Source organism: Rhamphochromis sp. 'chilingali', assembly GCF_963969265.1.
Source record: "Rhamphochromis sp. 'chilingali' genome assembly, chromosome: 7".
Classification (NCBI taxonomy): domain Eukaryota; kingdom Metazoa; phylum Chordata; class Actinopteri; order Cichliformes; family Cichlidae; genus Rhamphochromis; species Rhamphochromis sp. 'chilingali'.
The window spans coordinates 7,177,982-7,193,410 of NC_137934.1; the positions used below are offsets into that span (position 1 = coordinate 7,177,982).

The 15,429-nt window shown below is 37.0% G+C and overlaps 1 long non-coding RNA gene across 1 annotated transcript; it reads left to right on the forward strand.

The window, feature by feature from the left end:
- Positions 1-8,023: 8,023 nt before the first annotated feature.
- Positions 8,024-9,473, forward strand: LOC308400083. Its single transcript, XR_013972305.1, has 2 exons — positions 8,024-8,166; positions 9,079-9,473. It is a non-coding gene; the product is annotated as an uncharacterized lncRNA (long non-coding RNA).
- Positions 9,474-15,429: the final 5,956 nt, after the last annotated feature.

A 15,429-nucleotide genomic window follows, 5' to 3' on the forward strand; every position in this document is an offset into this window, starting at 1 on the left:
AGCTACTGTGTGTGCAAACCTGGTAAAGACCTATAGTAAACGTTTGACCTCTGTTATTGCCAACAAAGGTTATGTTACAAAGTATTGAGTTGTATTTTTGTTATTGACCAAATACTTATTTTCCACCCTGATTTACGAATAAATTCTTTACAAATCCTACCATGTGGATTCATGGATTTTTTTTTCACATTCTGTCTCTCACAGTTGAAGTGTACCTCTGGTGCAAATTACTGACCTCTGTCATCATTTTAAGTGGGGGAACTTGCACAATCGGTGGCTGACTAAATACTTTTTTGCCCCACTGTATATATGTATACATATGACGTATACAAACATAACATATGTCTGTAGTGGTACAAGAAACCACACATTTAGACACCATTTAAAAATGGCTTCTTGACACAAAGGCTTCCCACTGATCTTAATTAAATAGATGTGCAACATAGTTATGTGGTTAATACCATGTTTAACTACATCAAGGAAACATGCGATTTTGATTGTTTTCTTACTTTAGGTCTAGTCAAACATAAATCTGTGACCTGGAGTATCACTTCTTTAACTTTGACTAATATTTGTGAAGATGGATCGTCAGAGGAATCCTACAATATGTCTTATTTTCCTAATTAAATTCTAGCAACTAATCAAATTAGGCAGCAGTTTGCATACCAGCAGCCCTACAAACATGCACACACACAAATTAAAACATGCAAGTCAAATTAAGTAAGCAGCGTAGGCCGCTGAACCCTCAGCGCTACAGTCTTCTTTTATGTTATTATTTTAGAAGACACAAAAACACTTGGACTGATTAGTTCTGGGAATAAATGATCTCTAATTAGGCTAAGTGCTTCAGAGGGAATATTTTAGAAGACGGAGCCCTGAACGACTCCAGACAAGAACAAAAGCTGAAACAGGGACGCGCCCAGAAGTTTTACGGGTTGCCATATTGGGGGGCCACTAAAATTATTGGGGTGGCGCACCAAATTCAGAATTTCCAGTGTTTTTATGATGTCGTCAAATATAGATTACTTGAAAAATCTGGCAAAAAAGAGAGAAAGAAAAGAATTACATGCCTAGTTACTTTCCTGCTATTCAAGCTGATATCAGTGAAAATGGGTACATATGAAAAACAAATAAGATTTTGAAATCCTTAATAATCTGTTTTAAATAACAAGTTAAAGTTTCAACTCATTTTAAGGTGTATTCCTCTTTCTTTTTGATAAAATTATGTCACTTGGATTACAGACCATTACATGAGGGAAGTTGAATTATCACCATCAGATAAAAAACAATGTTAAGGCAGCTTACCCCATATGGAAAAGATGTATATAAATCTTGTAAGGTTTTTATCTGTCTTGTGTGACACTTGTATGAAAAATATACAAGAGTGAAAATACATATAAGATCCCTTAAAAAATTATATAAATGAAACTTGCATGTTTTGGATACTTCTTCAAAAAATATATGACATTAACCCGACATATATTATCCTAAGAAGAAAAATGTAATATCATACTTTTATGAGTTAGACAATCATGAGTGAAACTAAACTATTGTAAGTTTTTCATAGAGAACAAAAGATTTACTTGTGTTATCACAAACAGGAAACAACTAACAATTAACATTGAATGACAAAAAGATGTGGGGGAAAGCCACAAATTTACGAGAAGTTTGCTTTGAACATGTGATTAAATAAAACCCCACATTAGAATTTCCCTCTGGGATTGATAAAAATGCTTTTCATTCATTTGTGTAAAGTTTATTTATTTCTTTGTTTAGCATTTTTGCAAAACTAGGCATCCTATTCCTGACTTTCAAATGTTTTTTCCCATTATTGCATTGACATTTAAAGAACAAACTTTTACAATAAGTTTGACAAATGATTAAATCAACACAGTAAATATTCAAAATACATCTCAAATGTATTCTATATAGATGGAAAAGATATTAGACAATATTCATATTGTAGAAATATTTTTAATTTTGCACAGAATCAGCAGATTACACAAAGATGTAGATAAAATACATTTTATATATAATATATTTCTGTCTTTTTACATGACCCAGATTCATTATGACAGTGCTTTAAGGACCATTTAAACACCACACCACTAGCTTAATGGAATTACATTGAAATACATAAATGTTGTGAACATGCATTGCAAAATGTTTTGACAGAATTTTTTTTTTCCCCCAAGTCAGAAACCCATATTTCAATAAGAAATATGTTCAGAAATGACAGCGTGAATGCGCCACCTTTATGAACCGCTATGGCTTTAGACCTTGTTAGCTGCACATTTCACTCTTAATTAGAATGACATTTGACACAATTGAAAGCCTTTGAATCTCTCCCATAATCAACACCATAATCAGTAGCTCCACCTTCACATTTGGATTGAATCATTTACAATAAGATTTAAGATTAAATTATTTACAATAGTACGTATTCAGTAGCTGACATACAATTGAGGTAGAGTCTGGACACTGTATGTACATACATGGCCTAACTATCTGAGTAGCATTTATGGCTTTGTAAAAGCCTGTGGGAAAGTGAACAGTTGACATATAGCTCAGCTGAGTTCTGATAAGAGAACCTCTGGCTAACTTTTGCACTGTGCAATTACCATATTTTCCTATAGCATATAAACAATGACTATCCATTTCAACAAAGTGTGAGACTGCAAAAATACTTCCATTTTTTAAAAGCACCACATAATTGTTTCTTTGTTTTGTTTTGCTGTACGTGTAACCGTGAACAATGTCTCCATTCACAGAAATTCTCTTGTAGTAACTCACCACAGAGTTTGTGGGAACCTCTCTAACTGGGTGGAGAGCAGCTTGATCTCTCAGAGATATTTGTCTTACATTTGGTGAACCAAGGGCAGTCACCTGAGTAAACTTTACATGCTTCTTGACATGCTGGGTTCCTTGTCTCATTTCATTGCAGAACTGTTTAACTTCTGCAGCTGCATTTGTTAAGAACTGCTTAGCTAAACGAGGAAAGGCACGGGAGACTGCCACTCGTTTGCATATTTGTTGTGGTACAGCTTGACTACTTTTTATTTGTTTCAAGAGGTACCCATTGAAACTTTCAAACATAAAGGCTGAGTGAGCCCATAAAGGACCCCATTGCACAACACTTTTACTCAAATGCAACAATGAATGAACATTGAATGTCATGTGCTGTTTTCCATACAGAGATTGTACACCTCCAACAAAGTACACTAATGCGTCGTGTGCGTGGCTTATCAGTTCAGTATTTAATTCGGACCCCAAGAGAATGCTTATCCCTTCTACCAGTAATGCCCAATGACAGTGATACTTCTGTGGAAGTATGCCTTTCAGAACTGGCAAGCTATAGTACAAAAGCCAATGCTGCCACTCATGAGCTTTCCAGAATTTGCGTTCAATTAAAGATCTTGGAACTCGAGCGACGATACCTGGAGGTTTAATAGACAAGAGGTGTTTGTCTATGCTTGCTATTTGTACACCTATGTACCATGGCTCAGAAGTGTTTTTAGAATCCATCCATAAAGATGCCATGTATCTGCACACACCAAGCAGTACACAGTGCATGTAGTCAGGGACCATTCCATTGATAAGATCAAACAATGGCAAATCTGCAAGAGGAGATGAGCCCTTTATCCCCAAAATAGTCTTCCCTTGTCTTTCAACTATTTGTCCTATTTCTACTGTGGTTTTATGATTTCTGTCACTTGGCTTTTCATCAGGACATGCGTAAACCCTTGTTTTTCCATTCCCTTTCCTTGTTTGCATCCCAGGATGAAGGCAAACTCCACAGCCATATTCACCATTAAATTGCTTGAAATTTTGTAACAATGGTCTTGCTACAGCATCACACACACAGCACAATGTGTGTACTTTCATGTGTCTCCGTGCCTGATTGTTAGGATCTTGCCACTCAAAACCAACTTGAGAAAGATTTGTACACTCCTCGACAAATGGTTTAAAGAAGCAGGACATGTCTGGCTTTTTGGATCCAAACCATAAAGCACATAGAAGTACATGTTTGTCTCTACTCTCCGGTGGTATCTCATTAATGCAACACAATATTGGCCAAATACTAAATTTGGAAGACTGAAAAACTGGTACACCATCACAATTAAAAGTGAGGGACAGAAAATCATCTTTACTGGTAGACTTTAAGGTCTGATACAAGCTGCCATCACATATGTCCTTTATTACACGGCTACCACTGGGATCACCTCTGAAACATAGATCATGCACATTGTGGTTCTCAAGAATGTCTTTTAGCTGATCTTTTAATGGTATACTAATAAAAAAGTTACCTTCCTCTAAACTGGCTTTCACTGTTGTGAATGAAGAACATGACACACAATTAAGTGTTTCCTCCAAAGATTGTGAAGACCCAATGTACTTAGTACAAACTCTACAGTAATGATGTCGTTTAAACTGTTTTGTAATATCAGCGAAGGGTTTCTCCAGAAAATACCTGCTTGATGGAACTACAGTAGTCCCAGCAGAATGTAACTTGAGCAGTTTCAGCAAGTCCTCCATTAATACACCTGTAGTGTTGTGTCTCAAAGCAAAGGAGAGGATTGACATGATGCTTTGAATTTCTGTTAGTCCACTGGAGCAGTTCACATCAACTCCTGCTTCAGGGGCGTTCTCCTGAATGGTTGAAAAAGAATTGTGTTATATTTGAGCAGGTTTCACTTATTTTCATATGTAGCCTTGTTTTTTTTTTTTTGCAAAACTGCATTTACAACATAAACAGCAGTCATAGCGACGTTTGTCATAGTTAAAAATGCAATTAACCGCAAGTCTTACCTGCACCATTGTGACCATTTCTATTCTTTCCTCCTGTCTTTGGGTGGCATCTTCATTGTTTCCCTGAGAAGTATTCAAATTAACTACTCTTTAAAGAAAAGAGAGCCATAGAAAGGGAACACATCTTGCATTTGTTTCTTACCAGTGACACCGTTTGTGGTTCTGGTATCTGCTCATCTCTTTGGGCAGCATCTTCACTTTCCTGTGAGGAATACAACCCAAGTATTGAATATATATATGAATTAAATATCCGAATGATATATTCCAGAAAAAGTAGTGAGTCTGTCACTGGAAGTGGAGCACATCTTGCATTTGTTTCTTACCAGTGAAACCGTTTGTGGTTCTGGTATCTGCTCATCTCTTTGGGCAGCATCTTCACTTTCCTGTGAGGAATACAACCCAAGTATTGAATATATATATGAATTAAATATCCGAATGATATATTCCAGAACAAGTAGTGAGTCTGTCACTGGAAGTGGAGCACATCTTGCATTTGTTTCTTACCAGTGAAACCGTTTGTGGTTCTGGTATCTGCTCATCTCTTTGGGCAGCATCTTCACTTTCCTGTGAGGAATACAACCCAAGTATTGAATATATATATGAATTAAATATCCGAATGATATATTCCAGAACAAGTAGTGAGTCTGTCACTGACATATTTAAACAGCTTAATGGTGAGCTGTACTTTTCACTTTTACAATGTGATGGAGTAGCGTAGAAGAGACATAAGAATGAAAGTAATGCTTTATTGTGGCCTTTTTTCTGTATGTTGCTTTTAAAAGGAGAGAGAAAGAGAGAGAGAAAGAGAGGGAGAGAGAGACTATAATAATGTATTTTTATTTACCATTGGAACTGTGAAAGTTCCTTCTCTCTGGCTGTCATCTTCACCATTGTCCTTGAAATGATACAAATGAACAACTTGTTTAAGATACATTTTTCACAGCTCCGCTGAAAACAGTCGGGATGAAATTTCCATGTTGTTATTATTGTGATTGTTATTATTCTTAATGTTTTTATTGACCTTTAAATAAACACAATGAAAGAGGTTGTCTTCTAAGTAAAAAACTACATTTTTTTAATTATATTTATCATCTCACAATTACTTAAGTAGCACTTCAGATTACTTTCAATGCAGAAACATTATGAATATAGTCTAGATTCTCAAATACTTTGCATTTTCTTATCATAACTAACCTAAACAGAATTTATCAGTCATTTGGCAAACACAATAAATTATGTTGCATAACTTATCATTGAAAATAAATATCTATGTAAGTGTATGGAATTATTAGTTTGTTAACCTACTTAGTACACACAACACAAAAATATAAGCCAAGTTATGGGTGTCAAATTAGAACTGGAATGTTCCACTTAACCAAAGTATTAAAACCCAAACACTTTGTATCAAGTGCTACTATGGTAGCTGATAAGACATTAACGATATACATTCACTTACTTGTTGTTGTGTGTTGTGCTGTCCGATGTCAGTCAAAGCTCTGTCGATTTTTCTAAAAAAATTAATAAATTCTTGTAGCTTTCATAACAATGACAGAAACTGACAACTGTATTAACTTATTGGCAAAGGTGCACATACCGTTTTTTCCATCTGGTCAAAGTACGTGAAGGAACGTTTTTCCGCATCCAGTCTATTTCACTTGTGTCAGATCTATAATGTTTTCTTTTCGGCATCACTGGCTCTTAAGTTACAAAACTCAGTTGGAATGTCAGTATAGTCTATAATCTGTGAAAAACATATTCTACCGCCAAATAGAGAAAATACTGACGTAGAGCATGAACTCAAAAATTTGTTTTCAGCTGTGAGTGCCATGATTGGTTAAGTGTACGGTCAAATATGAGGATACACCAATCAAAGGCAAAGTAGGGCGGGCCATGCTGCAGCGTACAGGTGGCCAGCTTTCACCGCGAGACCTCACACGGTCCTCATCAGGTAACGGCTTCCTTACGTAATTTAACAACAAGCGGGAAATCGGTCTAATAAAGTGTGTCTTGCAAAGATGGAGACTACGGAGACGAATAAAACTAATATCAGAGGTAAGTCGCCTAAATGTTTTCGAATTTGAATGACTTAGCTTAAGCTAATAGCTTGCTAAAAGTGGTTTGATGTTTTACGGGTCACATAGAAACAAGTGACCAACGTGGAAATGCTCTCTTCAGAGAATTATGCATGCGACATAGCACTTGGTGTCATTAAAATGGTTCAAACGGTAAAAGTATGCCTATAGAAACCATGTCAAATAGAATATTTTTTGATAAGAAAAAGCCTTTATTAGCATATAGCCTGTAGCATTCTAGCTAGGAAAAAGCAATTCTTTTTTTCCTCCCCCCTTCATTTACTACAGAACACGAGGAGAGGAAGTTTGCAGTGGTGCAGTGGAGTGAAGGGGAGGACTATGGAAAGCTTAGTGAAGTAAAAACTGTTAACATACGGGGGTATGATGACTCCAAGATGGACCAGCATGGGAATCCCATTTCCACTTACTCGGCAGTTATTGAATGGCGCCATGGGAAGAAACAGCGAGGAGGGTGGCCACATTACAGGGGCACTGTTGTTTTTGTCTCTGGTAAGTAATTGTTAATGATTTGAAATGTAGAATGTCCTTCTCTACTTGAAAGTAGTTCTCTAAAGAAAAACTGAATTCACTCTTTAAAGTCATGTGCTTACTTCGTTTTTCCAGGGAGCTGAAGACTGTACTACTAGATTTAATGGGAAAATATGTCAAAACTTTTAAATTGGTACTCTACTTATTAGTATGATGGATCTAATTCAAGTGTTAAATTCATTGACTGTGTTTCTGCTGTGAAGTTTCCCTTCTTAACAAAGGAGTCTATGGGGATTGACTCTGTTTTAGAGCCAGCCCCTGGTGGAGCAGAGGCAAACTACAATTTTTCTACAAAAGCTTCACTTTTGCATGGGAATGCCTGTGCGAGTAACAAGTGATGCAGAAAAAAGTTTTGCAATCCAGTAGCTTAGCATCCGGACATTGCAGGTGAACGACGGCTCCGGGAATATACATAAATGTCACTGCCTTCAAAACTAGACGAGAAACAGAGTTTTAAGTCTGGAAAGGTATGTAGTTGTTCTTTACGTCTCTTATATTGATCAAAATGTCTTTTTGTTGGAACAGGTGGAGATTTATCCTGGGACTGGAGTCATGGTAGAGAAACTGGCCTGGGCCTATGCTACCAATGCAAATTCATCTACAACCTTTGTGAGGCATCTGCTCACAGCAGTCTTCCCTGTGGAAATATTGCTAGTGAGCAATCTTCGAGGGGGAAAACGAGGCAGAGGACATGCACGTTTACCGCTCGACAAAAATAAATTGGATGCCATCTACAGTAAGTTTTTAGCTTTTTATGGCATGTTTTCGCAGTTGTCCACACTTCTGGCATTTAAAGATAACAAAGGACCAATGAAAAACAAGGGCCACACATATGAAGAATATCTTCTTAACATTTATGCATATATTATTGTTGATGAAGAAAGGCCTCCACCAAATAGAGGATTCTAGTTGATCTTTTTTGAGTTATATCCAGATGAATGAATGGTCTTTTCATGACATACTATTGTAGGCCTTAGATTTCTCTGTAGGCCTTTCATTTCCTTTATGGTGCATTTTGTTTGTCCAACTACAAAGTAACAAATGATGGTAGATAAGTATTTTACATTCTGGATGTTCTTGCATTTGATGTATTTCAGTGACTGCGTTTACATGCAGCCGATAACCCATTCAAAACTGGAATGTTAGCAATAACCCGGTCACACATGGCTTTAAAATACCGGCAAAAATCCAAATATAAATCTTGGAGTTACCAAATATTTTTGTGAGAAAAGGGTCATGTAAAACCTCTATCGGCATATCGCCATCAGAATGAAAATGGATTTGTGTTTTGCACATGTTCTATTCCCGCGGAATCCTGGTCTTTTGAGTAGAGGAACTTTGTGTATGTGCCGTCTGGCTCTCTGTGACTCTCTCATCTCATGCATGTGAATGAGTTATTCCGAATGTTTCAGAACCCTGAATAGTGAGCCTAACTCGACCATAACCTGAATATTGGCTGTATGTAAATGTAGTCAATGTAGTGAACCGCTCCATGCATCGTCTGCAAATTTCAAAGCTGGCACCATTAGATATTAAGACTGATTAATGCAGGATCATTGCACTATTGTTTAAGATCATTGGGTTCTTTTACACTACTAATTCTGTTCTTGTCATCACCCCCCCCCCCTGCATTTTTGTACATATATAGGTGCAACCCTTGAGAAGTGGCCTGGGACCCATCCTTCCAGCATTGGTACTACAATCAATGCCAAGATCACAGAACTCCGGGCCAGAAATAAAAATGTCTCTGTCACAGCATCCCCATAACTTGACTTTCGATGTCTCATTTGGCATGTTATTATAATGCCAATTCATGTTTTATCTATTAAAGATAGATTGTTTGTTTTGTTTTTTAAGTGGGCAGGTTTTTTGCCCTCCAAAGTTTTACTCATGTTAGCAGGTAAAAGTTCCACAAATTTGCAGCAAAAGGTATGCAGCTTAGCATGCTCTTTAAACAATAGAGCTTAGATTAGGTTAAATATTTCTGTGAAATATTAGTATGTGACTGTTATATCAGAATAATAAAAGTTAATTGAATTTAAAGATTGCCCAGTATTCATGTTTTTTGTTTTTGTTTTCTTCAGTATTACAATACATTGACTGCCGACCTGTCAAAGAAAGTTATGTTGGCTTACGAGTTTGTCTTTGCATTGCTAGTTTTTAACTGATGTTGGTCAAGCAGGGGCAAATGATACTGTTGTCTTTTTCATATGTGATAGATTTTTTTTTTCTAGTAATGTTAATTTGTATAAAATTAATAATTAAGTTTATAGGTTTTTTATGAGATGAGATTTAAGAATTCTTAGAAGAAAAATGTAAAAAAAAGAATAGTTTACCATAAAAATGTATTGCCGGAACATAAAGTGAAAACATATGTAATCTAACATATTCTTAGAATATATGTATAAAAAGCATTTAAAAAAAAGAGATTATTGCCCTGCAAACTACATTTACTTTACATATAAAAAAAATTTATCTAACAGATTTTGTTCATATATGTAAAGCATATGTCTTTATGACAATTATGTACTAAAAACTATGCAAATATTATATGGAACATCTATGGAATACATACTTTGACATGTACTTTCCTTATATAACTTATACTTAGTTTTAACATGATCCTTATGTGATCCACTTTATTATCATGTATGAAAGTAACCCGAAAGTGGCCACTTTCAGGAGTAAATCATACAAGCCTTATATGATTCACTATATATGGAGCAAACTAAAGCTGATGCAAATCTTTTCTAAGTTTTTTATATTTCTTTAACATATGGGTTTTATACGTTTTTTATATTTCTTTTCCGTATGGGACTCTCTGGGCAGTATATACTTTCAAGGGAATAGTATTGTATTTTTACATTCATTTTGTTTTCTTTCTTCACACAGAGGGAAGAGTATGTAATCGGTTCTGTTTATCTGTCTGTGTCTAGAAGCCTAGCGTGCACACTTTTCAAGATGTCATGTTCAAATTTTGAATAGTGTGATAGTAGATACCAATTTACAGCTCAAGCTCATTTAAAAATATGGTGAAAATTGGGTCAAGGTCACACCAAATGTGAAAATCAGTAAAAACCTTTTATAACCCAAAATATTTTATGGATCCTTTCTAAACAACATTTTAATATACTAGGCCTCAGGGCCTAGCTACACATCGGGTGATTGTGGCTCAAGAGTTGGGAGTTCGCCTTGTTCACCTTGCAATTGGAAGGTTGCCGGTTCGAGCCCCAGCTTGGACAGTCTCGGTCGTTGTGTCCTTGGGCAAGACACTTCACCCGTTGCCTACTGGTGGTGGTCAGAGGGCTGGGTGGCGCCAGTGTCCGGCAGCCTCGCCTCTGTCAGTGTGCCCCAGGCTGGCTGTGGCTACAATGTAGCTTGCCATCACCAGTGTGTGAAAGTGTGTGTAAATGGGTGGATGACTGGTTGTGTAAAGCACTTTGGGGTCCTTAGGGACTAGAAAAGCACTATACAAATACAGGCCATTTGACCTTTAAAAAAAAATTCAAGAACCTACATTGAGTCATGTGAAAGGGCATAGAGACAAATGTACAACACACTTTGTTTTTTCAATAGACAGTCTAACATTATTACATTGTAGCAAAAACAGGCTGACGTCAGCATTTTGTAACCTAAACATCATAAAACATCAAAGTTTTAGTGTAGCCCTTGCCCTTGCACTTCCCGGTTGCACTTTCTGAGTGCTCGTTTGTAATTTGCAGCAGCATCCTTTGTAGCACACTTTGTATCTATCTGTGCATTTTGCCTAATACAACTATACCAGAAAGTCTGGACTACAGGAACTGAAAATGTTTTGTATGGCTCTTTTGTATTTTGCGCTTGAGCAGATGCTTTGATGAATTTGTACAAATGTGTATTCTACTGGGGGCTTTAATGTGAGCCAAGTCTTGACCACACAAAAACAATATTAATTTTGTCAGGGTTTTTGTAACTGTTTCATAATACTGAGCTCATTGTCTGCACTGACTTTATTTAATGTGCATGCAAAAAGCCACAATTATGCTAAATTTCTACAACTGTTTAGAGGATTTTATGCTTTATGCTCATGCTATTCATTTAGATTTTTGAATTATTTTTTAGCCAACCCTGGAGGATGCATCCATTTCTCACTATACTATAAGGTGAATGGAAAAAAAATAATCAGCAGTTACAGAGCAGAACATCTTATAAAAAAAACCTTCAGTTTGAGTGAAAAGACTGCATCTCTCAGGGACGACTATTGTGAAAGGACTTAACGGAAAGTAAAAGAATTTAATAAATCATAGAAGGATATTCAGGCAACTTACTATACACTTAACAAGAGTAGTTTTTGCCAAAGTTAATGAAATGTGCCCTTTGAACAAGAAATGTGGATTTTAATGCAAACTGCCTTTGAAGTGAAGGATCAGGGACCCCCGAAGAACAAGATTTGAGCCTCGAAGGACTTCGGCTTTTCACTCAAGGAGCAAGAAAGTTGCTCAGAAAGAATGCAGTCAATAATTTTTAAACCCTGGCTTTTCAGTGAGACTGCAGTTCCAATAACTGCATCAATGGCACACTGTAGTCGAGCCAAGCTTCAACAAACTCTCCCTGAATACTTCAAGAAAGGCAGATTTAGTCATTTAGGTGGCCTAGGCAATATTAGGATGGAGTAGAAGGTAAAGTGCTACAGTGTAATTGAAGAAAAAATAACTCACATTGGCCTTTAGTTCCAAAATACAATTGCCTAATATATTCATTAATAACTGCCAGTCCAAATCTGCTGTCTGTGTTGGAGACAGTGGTGTTTTATTAGTTTAACCATGATTTCATTTTATTTAATAAACTCCGAGGTAAGACTCCAGCAAACACCTTGAAACATAATTTAAGCTTCTCAGCCTCTAAGAGGTACCTCTTTGTTAGCATGAACATGCATCGTGTATACTCTTCCTGGTCACTAATGGATCAGTGTTTGTGATGAAATTTGGAAAGAGCTCAGTTTTCAGAAGTTTTTCTGAAATCATACAACTATCATGCCAGTAAAAGAGCGTTAACAAACCTTGATTGTAATTTTTAAAGTGATGTTGAGCAGTAGTTGTCCAGGATTTCTGGAGGTCTTTTAAAGTTTTTCCCTGTACACTGGCTGCTTTTTCACTTATTTTCAGTGCAGTACTTGTGCTAGAACATTTAATGCAAAAATGCCCCCCGAAAAATGTCTTCCAATTTCTTTAGTTGAATCCACGTATGAAAAATGATTACACAGTTTTAAAGACATAAAATAGGATTTTTCTTTAGACATAGGATGTGAGCATATCTGTATCTTTAGTTTGTTGTTTGCTGAAGCCTCATCAGAAATGGTCTTAATAGAAAAAGTGAATTTCAAGAAATCATTCTTAAGCAAAGGATTTAGGGAGAAAAGGTTTATAGAGTGAAGAATCCAAATTTACATTTATGGTTCAAATCAGTGTCAATGTGTAGAGAGGAGGATATTCTAGAGGTATAACAGTGAGTTTCTGCAATTACCTATAAACATAGTAGAAGCTCTGTCATGGCTTGGTGTTGCATTTCACCCAGTAAAACTTAAAAGTGAATGAAACAGGACATGATCAGTGGGTTTAAATCACAAAAAGCCCTTCATGTGTTTCATGTCTGCGTGTCTTGTGTTGTCATGTCTGTGTCTCATTATGTTTCCTGTTTTATTTTGAAGAGCTCTTAAGTTCCCATGTTCAACGTGTTTAGTTTTACTCTCCCCCTGCGACGTTGTTATGTTCATTCATATCAGCTGTCCCCATGTGTTTCCACTTTCCCTGATCACCTCATGTGTGCATTTAGCCTGTGAGTTTCCAGTCATTCGTCGTCAGGTCGTCTGCTAAGTTCACATCGTTTTTCCAGGTTTTTCCCATGTATCCATGCCAGGTCGCACGCTCAAGTTTTTTCATGTTTTAATCTTAGTTCACCCAGTTTAAGTTATTGTTTAGTTTCGTCTCTGCCTTTTGTTTTGTACTTTTTTTTGTACTTTTTTTTGGTACTATCATGCGATTGCTGCAGCTTTCACATATTTTATATTTTTTAATAATAATAATGGATTGTATTTATATAGCGCTTTTCGAGACCCTCAAAGCGCTTTACACTATTCATTCACTATTCATACACATTCACACACTGGTGGAGGAAAGCTACACTCGTAGCCACAGCTGCCCTGGGGCAGACTGACAGAAGCAAGGCTGCCATATCGTGCCATCGGCCCCTCTGGTCATCACCAGTAGGCGGTAGGTGAAGTGTCTTGCCCACAACGACCAAGACTTACAGAGCTGGGGATTGGCGACCTTCCGGTTACAAGATGAGCTTCCCAACCCCCTGAACCACAATCGCCCATTTTTGTCACTTAAGTTTTGTTTTGTCTCTTCCCGTGATGCTCTTGGGTCCACCTTCTCAGTCCACACAGTCAGCTTTGCCGCCAGACTGTGACATGTTAATGTTCCACTGCAAAGCACTTACAAACCAATCATTTTTCAATTAGTTAATTATCATCCCATTGTTTGTTGCCAGTAAAATAATTATTAAAAAAGCTTTAGCTAACTACAAATTTTTTTGATGGTGATGCTTAGTATAAAGTGTTACCCATTCCACTTTACTGAAGCACTAGCTTTTCCTGCTCAGCTCCTATAGGACGTGGTGTAAATAGCTGTCTCAGCGAGCACAGTCATCGCCAGCCTCTGATCTCTAAGGAAGGTTCCATTACACATCAAAGCAAGTGAGGGTGGTTTATTTATCTTGTAAACACATGCGCATTACTAATTACCCTGCACATCACCTTAAAAGAATTCCACCTCCATCAAAGTCACGACTGTTCAATAGAAAACGATTTTTTCCCCTTTTCTTCTATTCTCTCGCCAGGACGGGATTAAAAGCTGGTTATCGTTCAATTCCTTTAATGTCACCTCTCTCCCTACTGCCGTTTCAAGCTAATTGAATTTCTTCCGGGGCGATGCTATATTGGCTGGCTGACAGGTAACATTATAAAGCGTGACCTTCCCTGCGTTATTATCCTTCTGACAGCTCAGAGATTCCGTGGGTGGGAAGAAGGCAGGACAGTCCCCAACTTTTCATGCAGCAGATACACTTGTCAGATCGTGTCAGGTAAAACTTTTTTTTAAGGTAAATTTCATATTTAAATATACTCGTGCTCTACATAAAACTGGCAAAACGTTAGACAAATATTCCCGTTTATGTGTGGATTTTCCTTGCATAATACAGTCATATAGAGTATAAAATCCCTTCACCAATGAGGTATTTCTAGACTCCTTGACAATGAGGGAAATCTAAGGTTGACTCATCTCATGAGTAGGTGGAGAGAGGAGCAGCTCTGGTAGTTTTCACAGGCTGTCAGGTGTCTTTTTGTGTGTATATTACCGAGTTTATATTAGGCTATTTAAAATTATGAATCTATTTAAAGCAACTGTGCTTTTAAGATTGAAGAATACTCAGATCAGGAAAGGGAATGTTAAAAAAACAACAACATTACCTTCATCTACACACGTCCCTGTGGGTTTGTATTATGATCTTTCTTTCCCCTTCCCCTTGAGTGTGTGTGTTCTGTTATTCATGCCTGTGTGTCTATGTGTGTGTGAGAGTACAGAATGTGTGGACAAGCAAGCGTTGTGTTCAATTGTCCATTCAGTGAGCTCAGCAGGGTGTGAGGGCCCTCTGGCCAGACAGTCCAACGCTCTGGTTGTCAGGCTTCATTTCAGATCCTCAAATAATGTCTTCTTGTTGTGCTGTGGGTACAATGGACCAGCATTTTAAGAATCACATTAACTATTTATCATGTTTATGTGCAACATCTGAAAACAAGGTAAATATAAAAACTGCTGACATGAACAGAAGTTGTGATGGAGTATCCTCTGAATTATGAAGCATCATACCCTTTTTCTTCGATGACAGACAAAACGATGGAACACTTATGGCAAGGTATCTCTCCTGAGAATTATTAAGTTATGAAATAAAAATCCTATTCAGA